This window comes from Bemisia tabaci, chromosome 9 (assembly GCF_918797505.1).
Source record: "Bemisia tabaci chromosome 9, PGI_BMITA_v3".
Classification (NCBI taxonomy): Eukaryota; Metazoa; Arthropoda; class Insecta; order Hemiptera; family Aleyrodidae; genus Bemisia; species Bemisia tabaci.
This window is the reverse complement of record NC_092801.1, coordinates 33,655,186-33,673,457: the sequence shown is the minus strand read 5'-3', so window position 1 is coordinate 33,673,457 and position 18,272 is coordinate 33,655,186. Positions and strand designations below refer to the sequence as shown.

General features: G+C 42.6%; 1 protein-coding gene across 4 annotated transcripts in view; it reads left to right on the top strand.

Moving 5' to 3' along the window:
- Window positions 1-18,272, top strand: part of Prosap (SH3 and multiple ankyrin repeat domains prosap) — a 324,904-nt gene that overhangs the window by 160,573 nt on the left and 146,059 nt on the right. For all 4 annotated transcript variants that reach the window (XM_019041269.2, XM_019041268.2, XM_019041265.2 and 1 more), the window contains one exon: window positions 8,828-8,876. The gene's annotated coding sequence lies outside the window, so the exon portion shown is untranslated. The remainder of the gene's footprint in view (window positions 1-8,827; window positions 8,877-18,272) is intronic.

The window sequence follows — 18,272 nt, the reverse complement described above, 5'->3', positions numbered from 1 at the left end:
AATCCTCCCTTTTATCCTGGTTATTAGAAGAAATACATCCCATTTTTATACCTGTCTACCTATCAATAATTCCTTTACGGAAGAATACATTTAAATTTCCCGGGGATTTTCAATGACGTTTTCTGATTGGTTAATAAAAGACCAATGAGAATGCGAAATGACACGGACGTACACACAAAAAAGGCCTTATTTTTTTTTACTATAGTAAGATAAGATTTTTTTTAAAAAAATGTTTAAACTTTTTTTAAACTTTATTTTAACATTTTACCTACTTACAAAGAATTGAGAAAACGTCGTGTTCATAGTCCAGTGGTATGGCGTTCTTGGTGTTATAATATCGATTGATCTGCCATTCGAAGCTATGGAAAACGGATCGATAACAGGGTGTTCGCAACGAACATCTTAATAATCGATGTAGACTTAATGACGTCACGGGTGGTGAGACAAAAAGTCAACGCGTGATTGGCTGGCTGTAATCAGTGCAGCTATCAGCTGCAAGTCTAGTCATTAGTTTTATGGGTGACCGCTGGATGATAGAGTTAAAACTGAGGTGGAATTTGAGAAGGGGACGAAATGGACCACTAGACAAGGTACGAATTTAAGCAATCTGATACATGCTTCCCAACCAGAATTTCACGTAGAACAGGATTCAGGTATCGCACGGATCACAGGAACACGTAGAACGAAAATTACTGAAACCAACTCCTAACGAAGATATTGACGTTTTTATTTTACATTGGTTACGAGGAATTTGAACTGCCCACTCACAAGAAACTCAAAGCTCTACGTGAGTCAAATCGCGCACTACAGCGGTTTCAGCAAGCTTCTCAATCGAGCAATGTTCATTTTCCACCATAAGTTGTTCAAACTATAAGCAATTTGCTATAGCTGAGCCAAAGCGTCAAGATTGAGGTTGCCAGATTTTCATATCACAGAGACTGTCATGATTACGTTCAGCGCCCGATGTGAATCACGCAGAGCATTGAGTTTTCATGAGCGGATGGTTTGAACTCACGCATCAGGAATCATTTAATATCTTAGTAAGGAGTTGATTCCGGTAACTTTCGTTGTGCGCATCGTGTTTAACGTACAATTTTGGTTGAGAAACATGTATCAGAATGCTGAAATTCGTACCTTGTCTAGAGGTTCATTCAGCCAATTCTGAAATTTAGTTTTCAAAAATCTTGAAAAGTCATGGGAAAGTTCGGGAACTTTGAAATCCAAAAAAAGCGTCACCTTTTCCCAATTCGTCGGGCAAGGAGAACGAGATCCAACTCATGAATCCGGAAAAATCTGGCAACGCAGGGATCGTAACAATAATGACGCTACCTCCGAAATCCTGAAAAGTAAGATTCCTGTTCCTCTCATCAAATTTTACGATTGACGATCAATTTTATTGGTCCGGAGGGGGCGTGCCTGGGACTTGCACGTCGAAGCGGCTCAGAGTAAAAAATAAAAAACGAAGAAGAAAAAGAAAACGGCAGCCCATAAATAAAGACGACACTCCTGTAATCATAAATATTCACACCGATAAACTGAAATTGAGACTATTCCGAAACGAAAAAATGGAAGAATTTACTGCCGTTTGAATATCGATTGCGATATGGAAACTTGATTTGTCCAACCTATTCTCTCTTAAATTTAAATCCAGAGATTTAAATTTCTTAGATTTTTTTTCTTTTCGGTCCTCCTATTTTGAAAACCTCTTTTTCCCTCAAAAAAAAAAAAAAAAAAAAAAAAAAAAGACTGAAAGAAGTAAATATGTCAAATTGGACATCATTATGCAATTGGGAACTACTGTTTGGATTGCGTTAAGCAGAAAAGAACCAAGCCACATCAGCTAATGACAAATTTAACTGGACACTTTAATTCCTTGTATGATAACGGTTGTGCTGTTTTTTGTGCAAATTTCATCGAATTTTTTGGATAGTACGAGGCAAATTCCTTAAAAGTTTCAAAGGAATCCGCTTGAACGTTCTCCTTTAAAAATTTAGATCGCTCAGTTTAAATTTGGCTATATCGGATGTGGTTTAGTTCCTTTCTGCTTAACGCGGTCCATCAGGGCTGGATTTACCTACTTGCCGCCCCCTTCTCATTCGTTTTGAAACATCAATAAAAATCATCAAATGAACGTGCTAGCGGGGGAGGGGTGCATAAGACGCGTTTACTGGTGTTGAGCACATTTTTTGGGAAAGCCCTGTCAACACTACTAGCAAAAGTTCACGGAACTTTGCGCGAAAGTTAAGTTTCGTAAACCTATCTCTGTGTGGACAAGGCCTTCCATTCATAAGAAATGAACGAATAAATTATGAAAGAACAAACATAAATGTGGGTTAATGATTTTAACTTCCGTCGCCGCGCCTCGCAGACCGCACTGTGTTTAACGCAATGCGTGAAGTATTCACGCAGTCTTGTAGGCGCTATGCGTCTCACGCTGATCCCACTGTGTTTGCCGCAATGCGTGAGGTATTCATGCATTCTTGCAGGCGCTATCCGTTTCACGCTGTCCGCAATGACCGCACTGTGTTTGATGCAATGCGTGAAGTATTCGCACAGTCTTGTAGGCGCTAATATGTGTTACGTGCCGATCGCCGCGCCGAGGGCTTCTCCTGTTAATCTCAAGTCCTCGTCATCATTTCTCTTCAGGTAAGTCGCGCCGTTCCAGACCAAATTGCGTGTTTGGTTTCTCTCTTAACGCGACTAATTAAAGGTGCTGTCTCTCTTGTATCACTGAGAGACGACTAAAGTAGAAATTACTACACTCTCAAAAAATAAGAGATTTTGTCGCCTTTTCTCGTTCGTAATTTTTTTTTCTAAATCCGAATTATTTTTCATACCTACTTTTAAAAGAATTGCAAAATTTGTCGCCCCCTATGGATTTGCCGCCATGGGCCGCGGCCCATGTGGCCACCGCCACCCCTTTAATACGGCCCTGCGGTCCATCTGTAATTGTATTATTTTTAATGCCGTAAAAACTTCTGGTTGGGCACCTGCGAATTATTCCTTGGGAATTAATTCCCCGAAGAGGAGGAGTCGAAAATGATGGAGGAGCGACCTTGTCGACAGGCACGAAGAACCATTCTCTCACACGTCCACGTTACCCAAGTCAAGAACCGCACCTGGCGTGGCGCTTCTGAAACCGCCCTCCCCACCGCAACTCGACCCAGATTAATTCGTAATTCATCATAATTCACACTTGATTCGATCGTCCCGGCAGAAATCAAACTCGAAACGAGCCCATCAACGCGCTCCATTCATGCACCAGTTAACGTTTGAGGAGCTCTCCCGTGCTAAGCAGAAACGTCGTATGAGCATTTGAGCGTTGCCGTTCTTCGCCGATAATAGAGTCATTTTTCGGAAGAATTTTGTGCATTTTTCTTTGGAATTTGAACATGAAATACTCAGTAAACTGTATCCAGAGTTTTAGAATTTTTTACTCTAGTGTTTGATCCTGCACCAGTTGATGTTTGAGGAGCTCCTTCGTGCTGAGCAGAAACGTCGTATGAGCGTCGTCGTTCCTTGCTGTGTTTGTTAAACTTTTGGTTAAGAATCATGTATCAGAATGCTGAAATTCGTACCTTGTCTAGTGGTCCATTCAACGTTTTGTGAGTTGTCGTGTCGCCCACTTTCCAGGGTGTCTAGAAGTCCGGAAATAGTACTGATTTTTTAAGGGCGGTCCGGAAGTACTGGAAAAGTGCGGAAATTCCGCAAAAAGGTTCGGAATTTTTTCTAATTTTTTGTCATTTTTGTCGCAATTTCAAATTTTGAAAATTTTCAAATCTCTGAAAATTTTCAAATCTCGTCAAATGGAGGTACTGAAAAAGTGCTGAATTTTTCTGTTGAGGAGGTACTGAATTTCTCGTGAATGTACTGAAAAAGTACTGTAAAAGTACTTATTTTTTACCAGCCTGTTCTAGTAGACACCCTGCTTTTCTACATCCAGAATATCGAATCAGCATCCTTTTTTTCGGTGTTTTATCCGGAAAAAGTCGGCAGCGTCCGAACGTGGATATGAGATTCTTGCTTAGCAATGCAGAGCTCGTCCTGCGTCCTCGACGTTTGACGTGCCCGCGTGACGTCAGACGCGATCAAGTGGAAGTGCACGGCGCGGCGCCACGCGGCGGTGGTTCCTTTTGTGGAGCGGATTCGGAATCCGGAGCGGCTCCTCTTCTCCGTCGAGAGTGATGCTCGTCCCGGGTCTTACAATCGGAGTAATGCCGCGAAACAATGCGCCGTGTAAATCGTGTAATCCCGACCCGGGCCGCTCCCCCGCAGCAGCTACTAATACCCCACCGAGGTTGTCACGTTTCGACTGAAATGGACCAATAGATAAGGTACGAATTTACGCACTCTAATACATGTTTTTTGACCAGAATTTGACGTAGAACACGATTCGCGCAACGAAAATTACCGAAATCAACTCCTAAACAAAGATATTAACGTTTTTATTTCACATTGGTTATGAGGAATTTGAACTGCCCGCTGACAAGAAACTCAAAGCTCTACGTGAGTCAAATCGCGCACTACGACGGTTTCAGCAAGCTTCTCAATCGATCAATGTTCATTTTCCACCATGTGTTGTTCAAACTATAAGCAATATGCTATAGCTTAGCCAAAGCGTCAAGATTGAGGTTGCCAGATTTTTATATCGCAGAGACTGTCATTATAACGTTTAGCGAGCGATGTGAATCACGGAGAGCATTGAGTTTTCATGAGCGGGTGATTTGAATTCACGCATCAAGAATCATTAAATAGCTTCGTAAGGAGTTAATTGCGGTAATTTTTGTTGTGCGCATCGTATTCTGCGTGAAAGTTACGTTACGAATCATGTATCAGAATGCTGAAATTTGTACCTTGTCTAGTGTTCCATTATAGCTTCTTACCAATGTTACGGTCAGGCGCCATCTTGTTCGTTTATTTACGGCCGTAAGAGCATCATGAAGCCTAAAAACTCGTTGACCAATCAAAAAGCGGCAGTTTTCCTGTAGTGAAGAGATACGGATGGCCATAATCTGTCTATAAAGGTACTCTAACTTGAGTCCCTTTATACCGATAGTTATGACAACCCCCTTCCCCCCTTGCGGAGTCCGAAACGGAAATAAAGATTACACAGATTTCGTCCTTCAATTTCAATAATCAGCCCCCTGTAGTCGTGGAAGAGTATCACCTTGAAGCTCACACAAGTTGGCAGCAGTTCTGGCGGCTGACGTCATTAAACTGCAGTCGAATTAATATCGTCTCGAATCGGACTGCTTATAACAGCCTCGGTGGTGGAGTCGCTTTCAACTGGATTAAAACCTCATTTTTTCAAATTGTTTGACTCGATCCCGGCGGCTTATTCGCTGCATCCTCTCTATCCTCCGTCTTCAGTAATCGTCTTTGGCTTTTCAAATAGATCGCGTCGCTGCTTCGGTAGTAATGCAAACAAAAGAAGTTAATAGTCCATCTAACGAATCCAGACGCCCATTAATTGGGATAGAAAAGTAGTTCAGACCTCCACTACAGTCTGAACTATATCAGGAAAATGCTATTTGTTACGCTGCGAATGCTTGTTTTGTAAAATACCTCTTGACGGCCCTGCGTGAAAAAGGCCCTCAGTCGGTTATAGGGTTGCCACAGCCAGGGAAAACCGGGAAATGTCAGGGAATTTTAAAAAGTCAGGAAAACCGGGAAATATCAGGGAAAATGACGAAAATGTCAGGCAAAATTTGTTAAATCACCTTCATTTGAAATGGGTTTGAGATTATTTAATTTGAGATTTGTAATTTGCGTCATTGACTCCAGAGTACAGAGTGTTTCAAGAAAATTTTGGACAAAAAACACTCTATTAGGCCACTAGTCAAGGTTTTAACCAAGACATATGGTTTTTTACAAAATATTTTGCATCTTTGTAACCCTCCTATTGACAAGTCGCAAATGAAAGCGTGCTAAGTTGCAAGATCTGAGCAGGAGAGTTGTATGTCATGTCGTTTCTAAGAAAAATGGCTCAGTAATTGATTCGCCTCTAACAGAAAGGAACCAGCTCGATTACATCGTTTTCAACGTTATTCATATTTTTCCTTGCTTTAAGAACTACTAAATAAACATAGCTGTAGTAATAGAAGTTACAATTGTACGATCGTTTGCGTTTGAAATTGACATTGTTTAGTAGTAAAAAAAAATACTTTTTTCTATTCTATGCATTCTTTTTAGATATAGGTGAAGATAAAGATGAAGATACACGGTTTCTGCAACAATGTAATTGAGGTGGTCCCCTCATTCTATTACATGAGATCCAGTTAGACGACATTTTGCAATACGAGCTACCATTTTTGGCTCTGTTTAGAAAGAACGTATGTGTCTCTCCTTTCCCTATGCGGATAAGTGCTTTCATGGATGGGCCAATAATAGTAGCTTGCAATTGCAAAATTCGGTCCAAATATTATGCGATATTTTTTACGCGATACAGCATCCGTCCGAAAGAGGGCAATTTGTCCGTTTTACATTTTCACACTTGCGCTCCACTCAGAATCAGCGCATTAATTTACTCTTACTTCCTGGCTTCCTCTAATATAATAAATACGAATCTCCTTAATCGGCAGGACCCGCCTACGTCCAAGACACCAATATATCATGTCAAAATTTGTGACTCTGTCAGCCGTGTTTTTTTTCGGGTTTGACGCGGAGTTGCATCACGCAACCGCGCGCCTTGGCACCATCCATCAAACCCATCAGACTCGCAATTCAGGCATGCAAATCAGCCTTAAACCCAGGCGAGACCCGAAATTCGGCGCGCAGAATCCTCCTCGCTCCTGGTTTAAAAACAACGTATGTGCCCGTAGTTTCCCTATGCACATGAGTGTTTTTCGAGAAGAGCCAGAATTTATAGTTCCAAATTGCAAAATGCTGTCCAATTAGCCGGTCCTGAGCGAAACCGCTTATCTTTACCGGATTTTCATGGAGCTTGTGTGGTTTCTGCCCAGCAGGGCGAAGATAATCGGTGCTTTTCTGATTGACATGAGATCTTGGCGGCTGAGGAGTATTCGGTTACAGTTGGCTCGTCGGGCATTTGTTACGTCATTCGGGCACGAGCGCCAAATCCAGGCGAATTGACTAAATATGGCCGTGGATCATGATTCTGATGATACCGTTCGCTTCGCAAAACTGAGATTTCGTCAATCGGCAAAATTCCTAGAATATTGCGAAGATTTTGTGGCTATTTTGATAACGTCTTATGGTTTATGCGGCACTGGAAAAAAAAACACATCGGATCTAGAGTCCAGACTCTCGAAAACATTGACAAGAAAAAATACTCTTGATTCAATCGGATTTTTGCTCAAATTAAAACGAAATCCGCTCAAATTAAGAGGCTTGGTTCTTGATTCAAGCTAGATTCTGATTGAATCAAGAGTACTTTTTCTTGTCAATGTTTTTAAGAGTCTGGACTCTAGATCCAATGTGTTTTTTTTCCAGTGGGCGTTCTTCTTTAGTACGGCAGTTATGCTCCATGTAATTTTAAAAGTTCATCTTGGCATTTCTTGAAAAAGCAAAAATCACACTTGTGCGCCTTTTTCTCCACGCCTCTTTTATTTACAATCTTTCTTCTCCGTGTGAAGACTTTCGTAAAATATGAGACTCACCTTGAAAATGGGAGCTTCCTGGGTCGCGCCGCGTCGCTTCGAGACCGCGACGACCGTAGTCGACCCGCAAAGGTCAAAGACCCGACACAAAACGACACGAACGACTCACGACTCTCGGGAGGAGACCTTTGTGCACCCTCTACCCCCTTTCCGCGACCCCCCCCCCCCCGCCCGCATTGCACCTCGCGCCGGGATCGGTGGCTCAGCGGTATTCATACGCGGCTTCGCATGATCCGTCGCATTTCCTCCATTCAAACCTATGGAAATGTATCGATTCTCGGAGGGGCCAGGTGCTCCGATAATAATCGATTATTTAGCATATGTTCAAATGGAGGAAATCCGGTGTTGCCAAATTGCTGGATCCGCCTCTGGTCGCTCGCCGACGGACGTGCGCTTCTGATGAGCTTTTCAGCTCGTATAATCTCATGTTTTTCGGGGCTCACGTGGAAAAAGTTTTGGGGGAAAATTCGTCGCCATCCTGACGTGAAGGCGTAACTACACTCTGCAATGAACCCTGTCGTCCATACAATTCATTGCTTTTCCGGGCTTATCTCGAAGTGTAGATGAGCCTTTTTCTTCTTTAGCTGGGCCACAAATTTTTCCAGGAATGCTAGGAAAACTCACAAAATGTCGGTGACCTGTCTTGAGGAAAACTGGCATTTTCCCCTGCCATGAACCCTGTCGTCCATGCAATTCAATGCGTTTCCGGGCTCATCTCAAAGTGTAGATAAGCCTTTTTTTCTTTAGCTGGGCCACACATTTTTCCAGGAATTTTAGGAAAACTCAGTAAATGTCGGTGACCTGTCTTGAGGAAAACGAGCATTTTCCCCTCTTTCTTTTCTGTCATTTTGTCGTTCTTCTCACGAAACAATGTAACTACATTTCAATGTTTCTAAATTTGCCTGCGCGAACTGCATTGTTGCTAAGAGAATTTAGGGTGTTTCTAACTGAGAATTTCACTGATCTCAAACAAAAATCACAAAATTTTTGGACGAAAATTGCTCTTATACATTCTTGTGAAAAATTGAAATGTTCAAGTCATTTTGTCGACCTGGAATATAGTTAAGTTCCTTCGTCGGGGAAATGGCGATTTTTAACTCTTTTTTGCTTTATTTCGACGAATCTACGGCTTCTGCGGCGACTTCGATGAATCTTGTCTAATAAATTATTATAATAATTATAATAAATCTTTATTTATTTTGTTTCAGGTTCAGGATTATGGCGACGCTGCCGCGCATTCCTGAAACCTAAATTCAGGTAAATTCTTCCTGAATACACTCTTAGATCAACCTAATACAGTTTACCGCAACATCTCGACTTAATTCCCATTTCCCGGGGACGTTTAGAAATTATCAGCGGCCGTCCAATTCTGAGAGCGTCATTGAAATTTCACGTGAAACATCAACAAAATTTCAAATAATTCCCGTCTTATAATAAGAATATAGTTTGAAATTTCAATTATTTGAATTTTTACGGGAAAATTTTGTGTATCACATGAAATTTCAACGTCTTATTTTTCTCGAAGTTTTCCATCTCAGCCGTCTCTAAAATCTACGCCAGGTATATAAATCGGGGCCTGGAGGGACCTGGAATCAGTGGCGTGGCGTGCTTTGCGATTTATCGAATACGATTTTATTTCTCCAACTTTGGGGGGCTGTGGCCCCCCAGGGAAAGCGTTTTTGGAAAAAAAGTTATATCATAAAAACGTCTTCTTCTGGCCCAAAGAATCGACTCCTTCAATATTCGCACTTAATCCTGGGACACCCTGTATACATCCACATAACACACAAACGTACCGAATAAGTTCTCGAGGAGTTCCCGTTTTGCTCCCTGAAGCAATCCCGACCCCCCCCCCCTCCCCTTCGCAGACATCGATACTAATCTATCTTATCGGGAGCCTGGACATACGCTTTTTTCCCGGCCGTATATCGACAGGACTCCATTCTCGAGTTTTCCCCGACGTGCCGGGGTCCCGGCGTGCATTTCAAATAGGCGCCATGTTGCCATTCCCCCCCGAAAATACCCCCCGATTATGAGGAGCCCCCCGGTTATCGGGAGCGAGGTGGTAGAGTCCCTTTATAACCCAGAGTTAAGACAACTCGATTATCAGCTGACTGGCAGCCGGCCTTGGCTGGCCATGGAGGCCGAAACGAGTGCACTCAAACGAACGATATTGAGGGATAAGGATAAGGAATCCTCCGATGTCTGTCATCCAAAAACAACAACATCAACAAAAACTGATCAAAACCTTAAAATTAGATTGATTAGTGGATAATTTCTTAATATATTTTCATTTTGGTGCGATTAAAATAACAATTCACTCTTGATAAACCACAATTTAGTTATATTTTCATTACTTTTGTTCACATTCGAGGTACCGCCATCTTGGTGCACTCGTTTCGGCCTCCATGAGCGAGAACCAATCAGAATTGGATTTTTTTTTAGGCCACTTTCAGCCTAACCAAAAGTGAGTTGTCTTAACTCTGGGTTATAAAGGGACTCTACGAGGTGGCAGCGAGGACGTATAATATGCATACTCCAATTAAGCGGAGTCGGTTGTCTTGCAGACGCGGTGCTTGTACGCTGTAGCGAGCGCATACGTACGAGTGTAGTTTGTAGTATACTCGAGGCCCCGTTCCTCGTTCCCGTCTCATTTTCAGTCCGAGTCAGTCGCCTCCTGAGTCGCGGTGTTGTCAAGTAAGGCCCTGAATTTCTCTATTTTGAAGGGTGGAAATTTCAATGGGGATGTTGCATGTGTGAGGAATTTGCGATTTGACTGTTGATTCTTATGTAAAAGTTCGCGAGAAACACGATGGTGCCACTGGTTTTCTCTGAAATCAACTCCCAAGCTCAAAAAAAACTTTCAAGTTGAGGCCAAAATGGAGGGGATATCCCACGCTATCCTGCGAATCCACGTCTACATCAAGACAAACTCTCCATGCAAAGATAGGGAGCAAATACATTGACAGGGCTGCCACTTTAATTGGGGACTCTAAAATTGAAAACACGGCAACACTGCTAATGTATTTGCTCCCTATCTTTGCATGAAGAGTTTGTCTTGATGTAGAGGTGGACTCTCAGGGTAGGGTGGGGTATCCCCTCCATTTTGGTCCCAACTTGAGAGCTTTTTATGAGTTTGGGAGTTGACTTCAGAGAACACTAGTGGCATCCTCGTGTTTCTCGCGAAATTTTACATAAGAATCATCAGTCAAATTGCAAATTTCTCACACATGCAACATCTCCATTGGATGCACTTCCAAGTGATAAATTCGCTCTAAAATCACGATTGGCACATCAATGAAGTCTGGAATTGACTTTGTAGCGCGCAATATGCGTAGTCTGTGACACGCTTTTTCAAATTTACCGCGTACGCTGGTAGTATCTCGAAACTACAACAACTCTCACAACAAGCCGATGAAATAGCAATAATTTTACCTTGTAATTGCAAGTGCTACTCGGGACGTATGCGTTAATTGTAAGTCCTCGGAAGATAAATTTGTTTTTTTTTTAAATGGAATTTTGGCAACATGGATCAGGGCGAGTAGGTACTCGTGCGATCAGGATTGCGATTGGGATTCGAAGTTCGGACTGGGAGTACGCGAGTACAGGAACGTGCCTCGCGGATCGAAGTGCGCGCCTTCGGACCTAAGGACGTATCTCAATTCCACGTGAGCCCTGAAAAGCATGGAGGTATATGGAGAACAGGGCTCACGCTGGGATGAACGTACGTCCTTACGTCAGAGGAGCGAGGACTTGTATGCAGTGACAGACGGGAACGACCAACGCGACGCGGCCTAAGAGCGTAGCGACGTGCGTGGGCGCATCAAGCACCTCCTCCTTTGCCAAATTGGGCTAAAATTCTCGAGTTTAATACGATCGAAGGAAAGAACCCTAGTAAAATAAATGGACTACATTTTGCAATTTGGAACTATAATTTCTAGCCCGGTTTAAAAACGACGTATGGCCATTAGTTTCCCTGTGCACATAAGTGTTTTTCCAGTTGAGCCAGAATTGATCGTTCCAAATTGCAAAATGCAGTCCAAATGTTCCTCGGAGGAGATTTCCGCCTCTGCAGAGGAAATTATCGAGGGTGTCTACAAGTCCGGAATTTCCGGAAAGTCCAGAAATATATAGTACTGACTTTCTAAGAGCGGTCCGGAAGTACTGAAAAAATGCGGAAATTCCGCAAGAAGGTCCGGAATTTCACTCTTTTTTGTCATTTTTGTCGTAAATTGAGCGAGAGATTCAAATTTTCGAAATTTTTCCAAATCTCGTCAAATGGAGGTACTGAAAAAGTACTAAATTTTTCTGATGAGGAGGTACTGAATTTCTTGGGAATGCAGTGAAAAAGTACTGATTTTTGGCCAGCCTTTTTTAGGAGACACCCCGCTCTCGTCCTCGAGGGGCAACGATTAGAGGACAAAATAAATTCGTTCTTCGAGGAAAAAAAAATCGTTCTCCGAGGACGATTCATTTTCACACTGAAAAAATTGTTACGGGCTATATAGAATACCGTCTATTGTCTGTTCTGGGCGCAAAGGCCGAAATTCGATTGCTTTGGGTGCTGTGTCCGTTACGCGCTCGGTTTGTCTATATAGCCCGCAAGTACGGCTTCCACGGCCGAAGTTTTATTTCAGTACACCAAAGATTGACCGCACTGGTAAAAAAAAACCCTCTTGGTTCAAGAGTGCAGTTTCTTGTCTCCGGATTGTTGCTTGAAACAAGAGTCTGGACTCTTGTATCAAGCGGATTTTGAATTGAATCAATGCAAAATCTGCTTGAAACGAGAGTTCAAGATTCTTAAATCCGGCGACAAGAAACTGCACTCTTAAGTCAATGCACCGCGGCATTGGTCCAAAAGGTTTTTTTTACCAGTGCGGGCGGCACTCGGAGAATGCGATGAAAAACTTCGAAATTTGCCTCATTATTTTTTTCGGCGAAATTTCAAAATTAAGACTTCACAGTTCCAATATGCGTTTCATTCGAAAAAAAAGTTACATCATGAAATCTCATTTTCTACAGTTTCTTGAAATTTTGCATCTCTGGTCGAGAGGTAAAGTAGCCGAATCTGCCGTGGAAATAGCGTTCGATTTGGCAACGCGGTGACGAGTACACGCGTCTCGCGACCTACGGCGCGCCCAATTAGACGCCCCCTGCGCCCTCCCCCCTCTCCCCGCCCCGCCCTCGCAGTGTACGTGCGTACGTGTGTACGTGTGTTAGCATGTCGGCGCGGAATCAGAGACTTGGAGAATTAGTAGCGGCGTTAGCGGATAATCTCAAAGGTGAGAGTCGAACACAGCCGAGTTCCGCAGTGGGAAGAAGGATTTGCGAAACTTCGCCATCCAACCACAGTGCGAATCTGGGAGGGTGCGAGGGTGTAGGCAGTGAATGCCCTGGCAACTTGGTAGCCCTCGTCGTGAGTTTGACCGTTTGTACGTGTGTCAAGTACTCGATTTCTATCGATGTTGGCTGACTTGCACAGAATCGAATATTTATACTAGATTGTAATGAAGGATAAATTGGACGTATTTCCATCAAACGGAACTATGTGCATTAAGACATGAGCCCTGAGACCCATAAGAATACACGCATAACAGGGCTCACGTCATAATGCACATAGACCCGTTCGATAGAAATACGTCGAATTGTCTTTCGTGTCACCTAAGATCAGTGATTTCAAAAAAATGAAAATTTGAGGAAATAGACTTCCTTATAGTGTTGTTCGAGCAGAAAATTGTATTGAATTCGTCATTTTTCAGACGAAAGAAAAACAGCCCCTTAACATTGCAGTATGATATTTCGTAAATTCCTTTGCACCATGCAGGAAAATTTTTGAAAAACGGTTACGACTTGGTGAGTTTTTGGACTACCGCTCTCTTTTTGTGCCGTAGTATCTTGATTTATTTTGCGAGGAAAGCTCCGTACTCATAGATGGTGCCTGACATTCTTAATAAGTTGGAGCGCCTTCAACCTCGCACGATACTGTGCAACACCTCTGTAGCACAATAGTTGCTTGAAGCGCCGCGGCGGACGAGGGCGACCAGCGCGACACGCGCACTGGCGCCTACAAACCTAACAGGGATACTTCACGCATTGCGCAATGCGTGAAGTATCCCTGTTAGGTTTGCAGGCGCCAGTGCGCTTGTTGCGCTGGCAGCACGCCGCTCCGCTCTGTGTTTAGCTTTTTAGGTTGTGACGTTGGATACCACTAATTTAACCTCTGGGATGCCGAATTGCCTATCCTCCGTGATGAAGGCGAAATGGTGTGTCGTTCTGCGAAACGCAACTCGAAGCCGAACAAACGTAACCGACCGTGGTGGCCACACGCGAAAGTGAGCAAAATTTTGTTCAGAGATCGCAGTTATATTCTCTTAAAAATTGAACCGTCCGAGTCAATTTTCTAACCTTGGAATGAAGTTACGTTCCTTCGTCTGAGAAACGAAAAATTAGTCGTTCCTCTTTGCGTGATTTTACATTATTCCGTCTTCAGCCATGTCTTTTTTTTAAGCGTGCCAGTAGGGCTCGCTTTTTGAAATCACTCGGATGTACCATAGTACAGCACACCGATCAACCAATGCTATTCAACGGGCCGTCCAAATATTTTTTCCTCGGACCCGTTTTTTTGTCTTTGAACCGTTATACTGCCAAGCCCTGATGGTCTTTTACCAAAAAACTGAATGAACTGCTGATTGGAAACCCTTGAGAACATTTTCCGGTCAAAACCGTATTATTTCATTTGACAGATCCTTCATAAACCCTTTTTTACGCTAGAGCGATTTGAATCTAGAATATTTTTTCCCGCCGCACTTAATGGGTGCTTCGTACCCATTGACTATACAACATGAGCCCTATGCATTACTCCATGATAGAATGCCATATCAAAACAGCTGATATTATTAGCTCTTGGTTCAGCGATTCATTCAAGCTCATGTCTCCGAAATTTCAGTTGTTCGGCACGCTTTTCCAACATATTCATGTTGGATGTTTCTCCTTGTTTTTTTTTTTATTAAAACTCGACCTAACATCGAGAATTTGATTTCTCCCGTGTAAATGCTCCCAGATGTTCCCTTTGCCGCGCTCACGTCGGAAAGAACTGCTGACGTATCGGACGGACCTAATATTAAAATCGGCCCCGTAAGAATTTCCTCTCTTTCCGTGTAGAAATCAAGTCATATCCGCAGGGCTATTACTGCGACTGAAGCTGGAATAAAGACATTATCTTCCGAGCGAATCCTTTCAGGAGAGCGATTACGAGGAAGTTGGAATGGCAATATAGCGGAATCGAATCCCGGACTAACAGCACTTTCCACCACCCCGGCAGTAATCACGTGCATATTTAGTTTTTGCTGCCTACAGAGGATAACAGAGATATTATTTTCTGATCACTTAAGGATCTCTTGCATTTTCAATCGGGTTTTTGGTCAGAGCTGCGATGTCTCAGCCCTCGAAATTTAGGTCTTCATTGCGTGTATTCAGGGTCTTCATTTCAAAAACCAAAATTCTCGTATCCACCGTCACGAATCACGATCCAACTGGGTCAGTTGTTGTTTTACGCCGTAACTAGTATTTTGCCTTCAACGGAGAGGGTAGGCAGGTCGGCATCCCAGGAGTTAGAATAGTGGTATTCATCACAACGACCCAACCGTAAGCGTGCCATTTCCATGGATCATTCGAGGAGGCATATCAGTACTTGGATCGCATTAAGCAAAAAGGAACCAGCGCGATCACAGTGTTTTCAAAATCACGCAAGTTCTTCTTTCCTTCGAAAAATATACTAAGTATTAAAATTTACACGATTATTTTCCTTTAAAATTAAGAATTCTTTGGTCGGAAGCAACACCTATATTCTCGCTATTTTGAGAGATTTTTCCGATAATAGAGAATTTGTAGGTGTCTGAAATTTGATGAATTTCGCGCTAAAGTGGAAACTGCTGAGTGAACTGAACAGGAGGATACCCTTGGTTCATGAATTGAACAGTTATTGGAGAAAGATATGACAAAATGATCTAATCTGCGAAGTGTGTTTGAATGGAATATGCCGCCAGATAACTTCACTAGGCGGTGCATTTTCTCACTTTTAAATCTATTTGTTTACTATTTCCCATATTAGAAGAAAATTATAAAAAAATACTGCGAAATCAGCTCTTTAAGCACTTTCAGATGAAGCGATAACAAAATCGCGTGAAAATTCTCCATTATGAAGAGACAACATTTTTACAAACACTAATTGCGCTGGTTCCTTTTTGCTGACTGCGATCCATTTCGCCTTCAACTGAGAGGGTAGGCAAATCGGCAGCCCAGGAGTTAGAATAGTTGTATCCAACACGTCGACTCATCCGTAACGCACCTCACGACGCGCATCCTCTCGGCGAATCCACCAGAGCGTCGCATCCAATTATGCAGATCATAATCGATGTTCGATCTGCCGATCACCATTATCATCACCCTCCGATACCGCGGCGCGCGTGGCTCCCCTTTCAGCGTCTGTCGCACGATGGAACGATTCTATCAAAGATGTCGGACATGAAATTTTTAACCGAAATTGAAAAGTTTGATGTTAAATTCGTCACATTTTAAATTTTAAGGGGTGCTTCCCACAGAAGCTTTCATGAGAAAAACAATGGAACTGGGAGTCTAGCATCAGGATTTTCCCGATTCCATCAGGATTTGAGGTCGATCACTTCAATCAGGATTAATTTAATCCCGATTTCATCAGGATTTGAAGAAAAATCGATCTTAAAATCAGGATTTGAGAAAAGTCGGCCGTCCGATCAGATTTTTTTTATCGAGCTTTTTTTATATTAATTTTTTTCCGCAAAAAATCAGGATTTGATAAAATCACGAAAGCAGGACGTAGCAGTCAAAAATCAGAAGAAATCAGGATTTCCCTAAATGACAAAAAAACTAGACACCCTGTGGAACCAATTTTGAGACCCTAAAGTTTGTATAAACGGAGTTATAAGCGTTTAAAGTTTCCAAATTTTGTCCGATCTCGCCTATTGACTCGATCCACCGTGCGTCGTGACTCGAATCGGTCGGTCGGCCGATCACAATGGCCCGTTGTTTCTGCCCGGGATTGAATGCCGCCCCGTAATCAGCCGGCCGTTGAGTGAATACACCAATGAGCGGCGAACAATGGGCCCCCGCGCCCAGAGCGGAATCCTTCCCATCCAATTGGGATTGATCAACGCTCAACGACTTCAACGATCGGTGGGTTGGATTCAGAGTGGGGTCCATCGAATAGATGGGATTTCGATTCGCTTCCGTATGAAGTAAGTCAGTCGGGCGATCGGATCCAGGTCAGTTGCAGGTGTCAAAGAATCGTATTTCGGTGGCTAGATATTTATACGTTTAAAATACTTACACCAGGGTGTCTAGCATCAGGATTTTCCCGATTTTCCTGATTTTATCAGGATTTAATCCCGAATTCGTCAGGATTTGAGGAAAAATCTGCCGTAAAATCAGGACTGGAGAAAAGTCGTCCTTCCGCGATCGGTTCGATCTGGTTCATGAGCGTGTATTTTCATTTTCATCGATTCAAACTTGTTTTTAATCTTTAGAACTTAATTTTAGAGTTTTGCTTTCGTCTACGCTTATACAGAAATTATAATTTTTCTTCGCAAAAAATCAGGATTTGGAAAAATTATGAAATCAGGATTTAGCAGTCAAAACTCAGGAAAAATCAGGATTCCCCAAAATGAAAAACAACTAGACACCCTGTACACGAGTGCGCAGGTTTCAATGCGTTCTTTAACGATCTGAAGTAGTGAAGATGAGCGGAGTGATCAGCACAGATGTGTGCTGAGGTGAGGAAAAAGTAAGGAAAGGGTAAGGAAAAACCAAAGATCCTTAAGTATCGCCAAAATATGAATTTTCGGGAAAGCAAGGAAAAAGCAAGGAAAAGGTCTTTAATGAGTAAGGAATTGAACGACAGGGTACCAATAGACACCCTGTAAATATCAATATACCATCGGACGAAATTTGGCAACGTTTGGATGCACATACGACCAGTGTTCGAAACTCACAGGCGCCAACGCGCCAAATGCGCCTAAAAATTCGGCCATGGCGCCTAAAAAATGAAGGCTCTGCGCCAACGTGGCCCCTAAAAATTGCCACCTAAAAATCTGGATTTTCACAGGAAGTCACATAAAGAAAGAAAAACAAATCTCCATGAATTGAAAAAACTCGGAATTTTCAGCACTGCAAGTGAAAGCTTACTTTTTCTATTCCTCACGATTTCATTCTTAGTGCTTTTGTCTCCCCCAAGTTACAGCTACTTACTAGTTCTGTTACGAAAACATCTTGCGTCTAACTTTTCACTAAATCGACGGTGTAAGTCGGCAATCACATAACTCGGTTTGCGACGTCGCAGACTTCCTGTCATACTTTATTTTTTAAACGGAAAACTACTCAACGGCAATTCTTTAAAACTGCCGTGATTTTTCCTCTCTGTGCGAAGAAAATTCCGCGAAAACTTCAAGGAATGATGTCAATTTGTTCCTCTCTAAAAAAATAACATAGAGGCGGAGATTTTCAGACACCGCAAACGAGTTATGTGATTGCCGACTTACACCGTCGAAATGCGGCGTAACATACAGGCAAAAAGTCGATTTGGCCCCTAAAAAATCTTCAATGGCGCCTAAAAATCGGGCT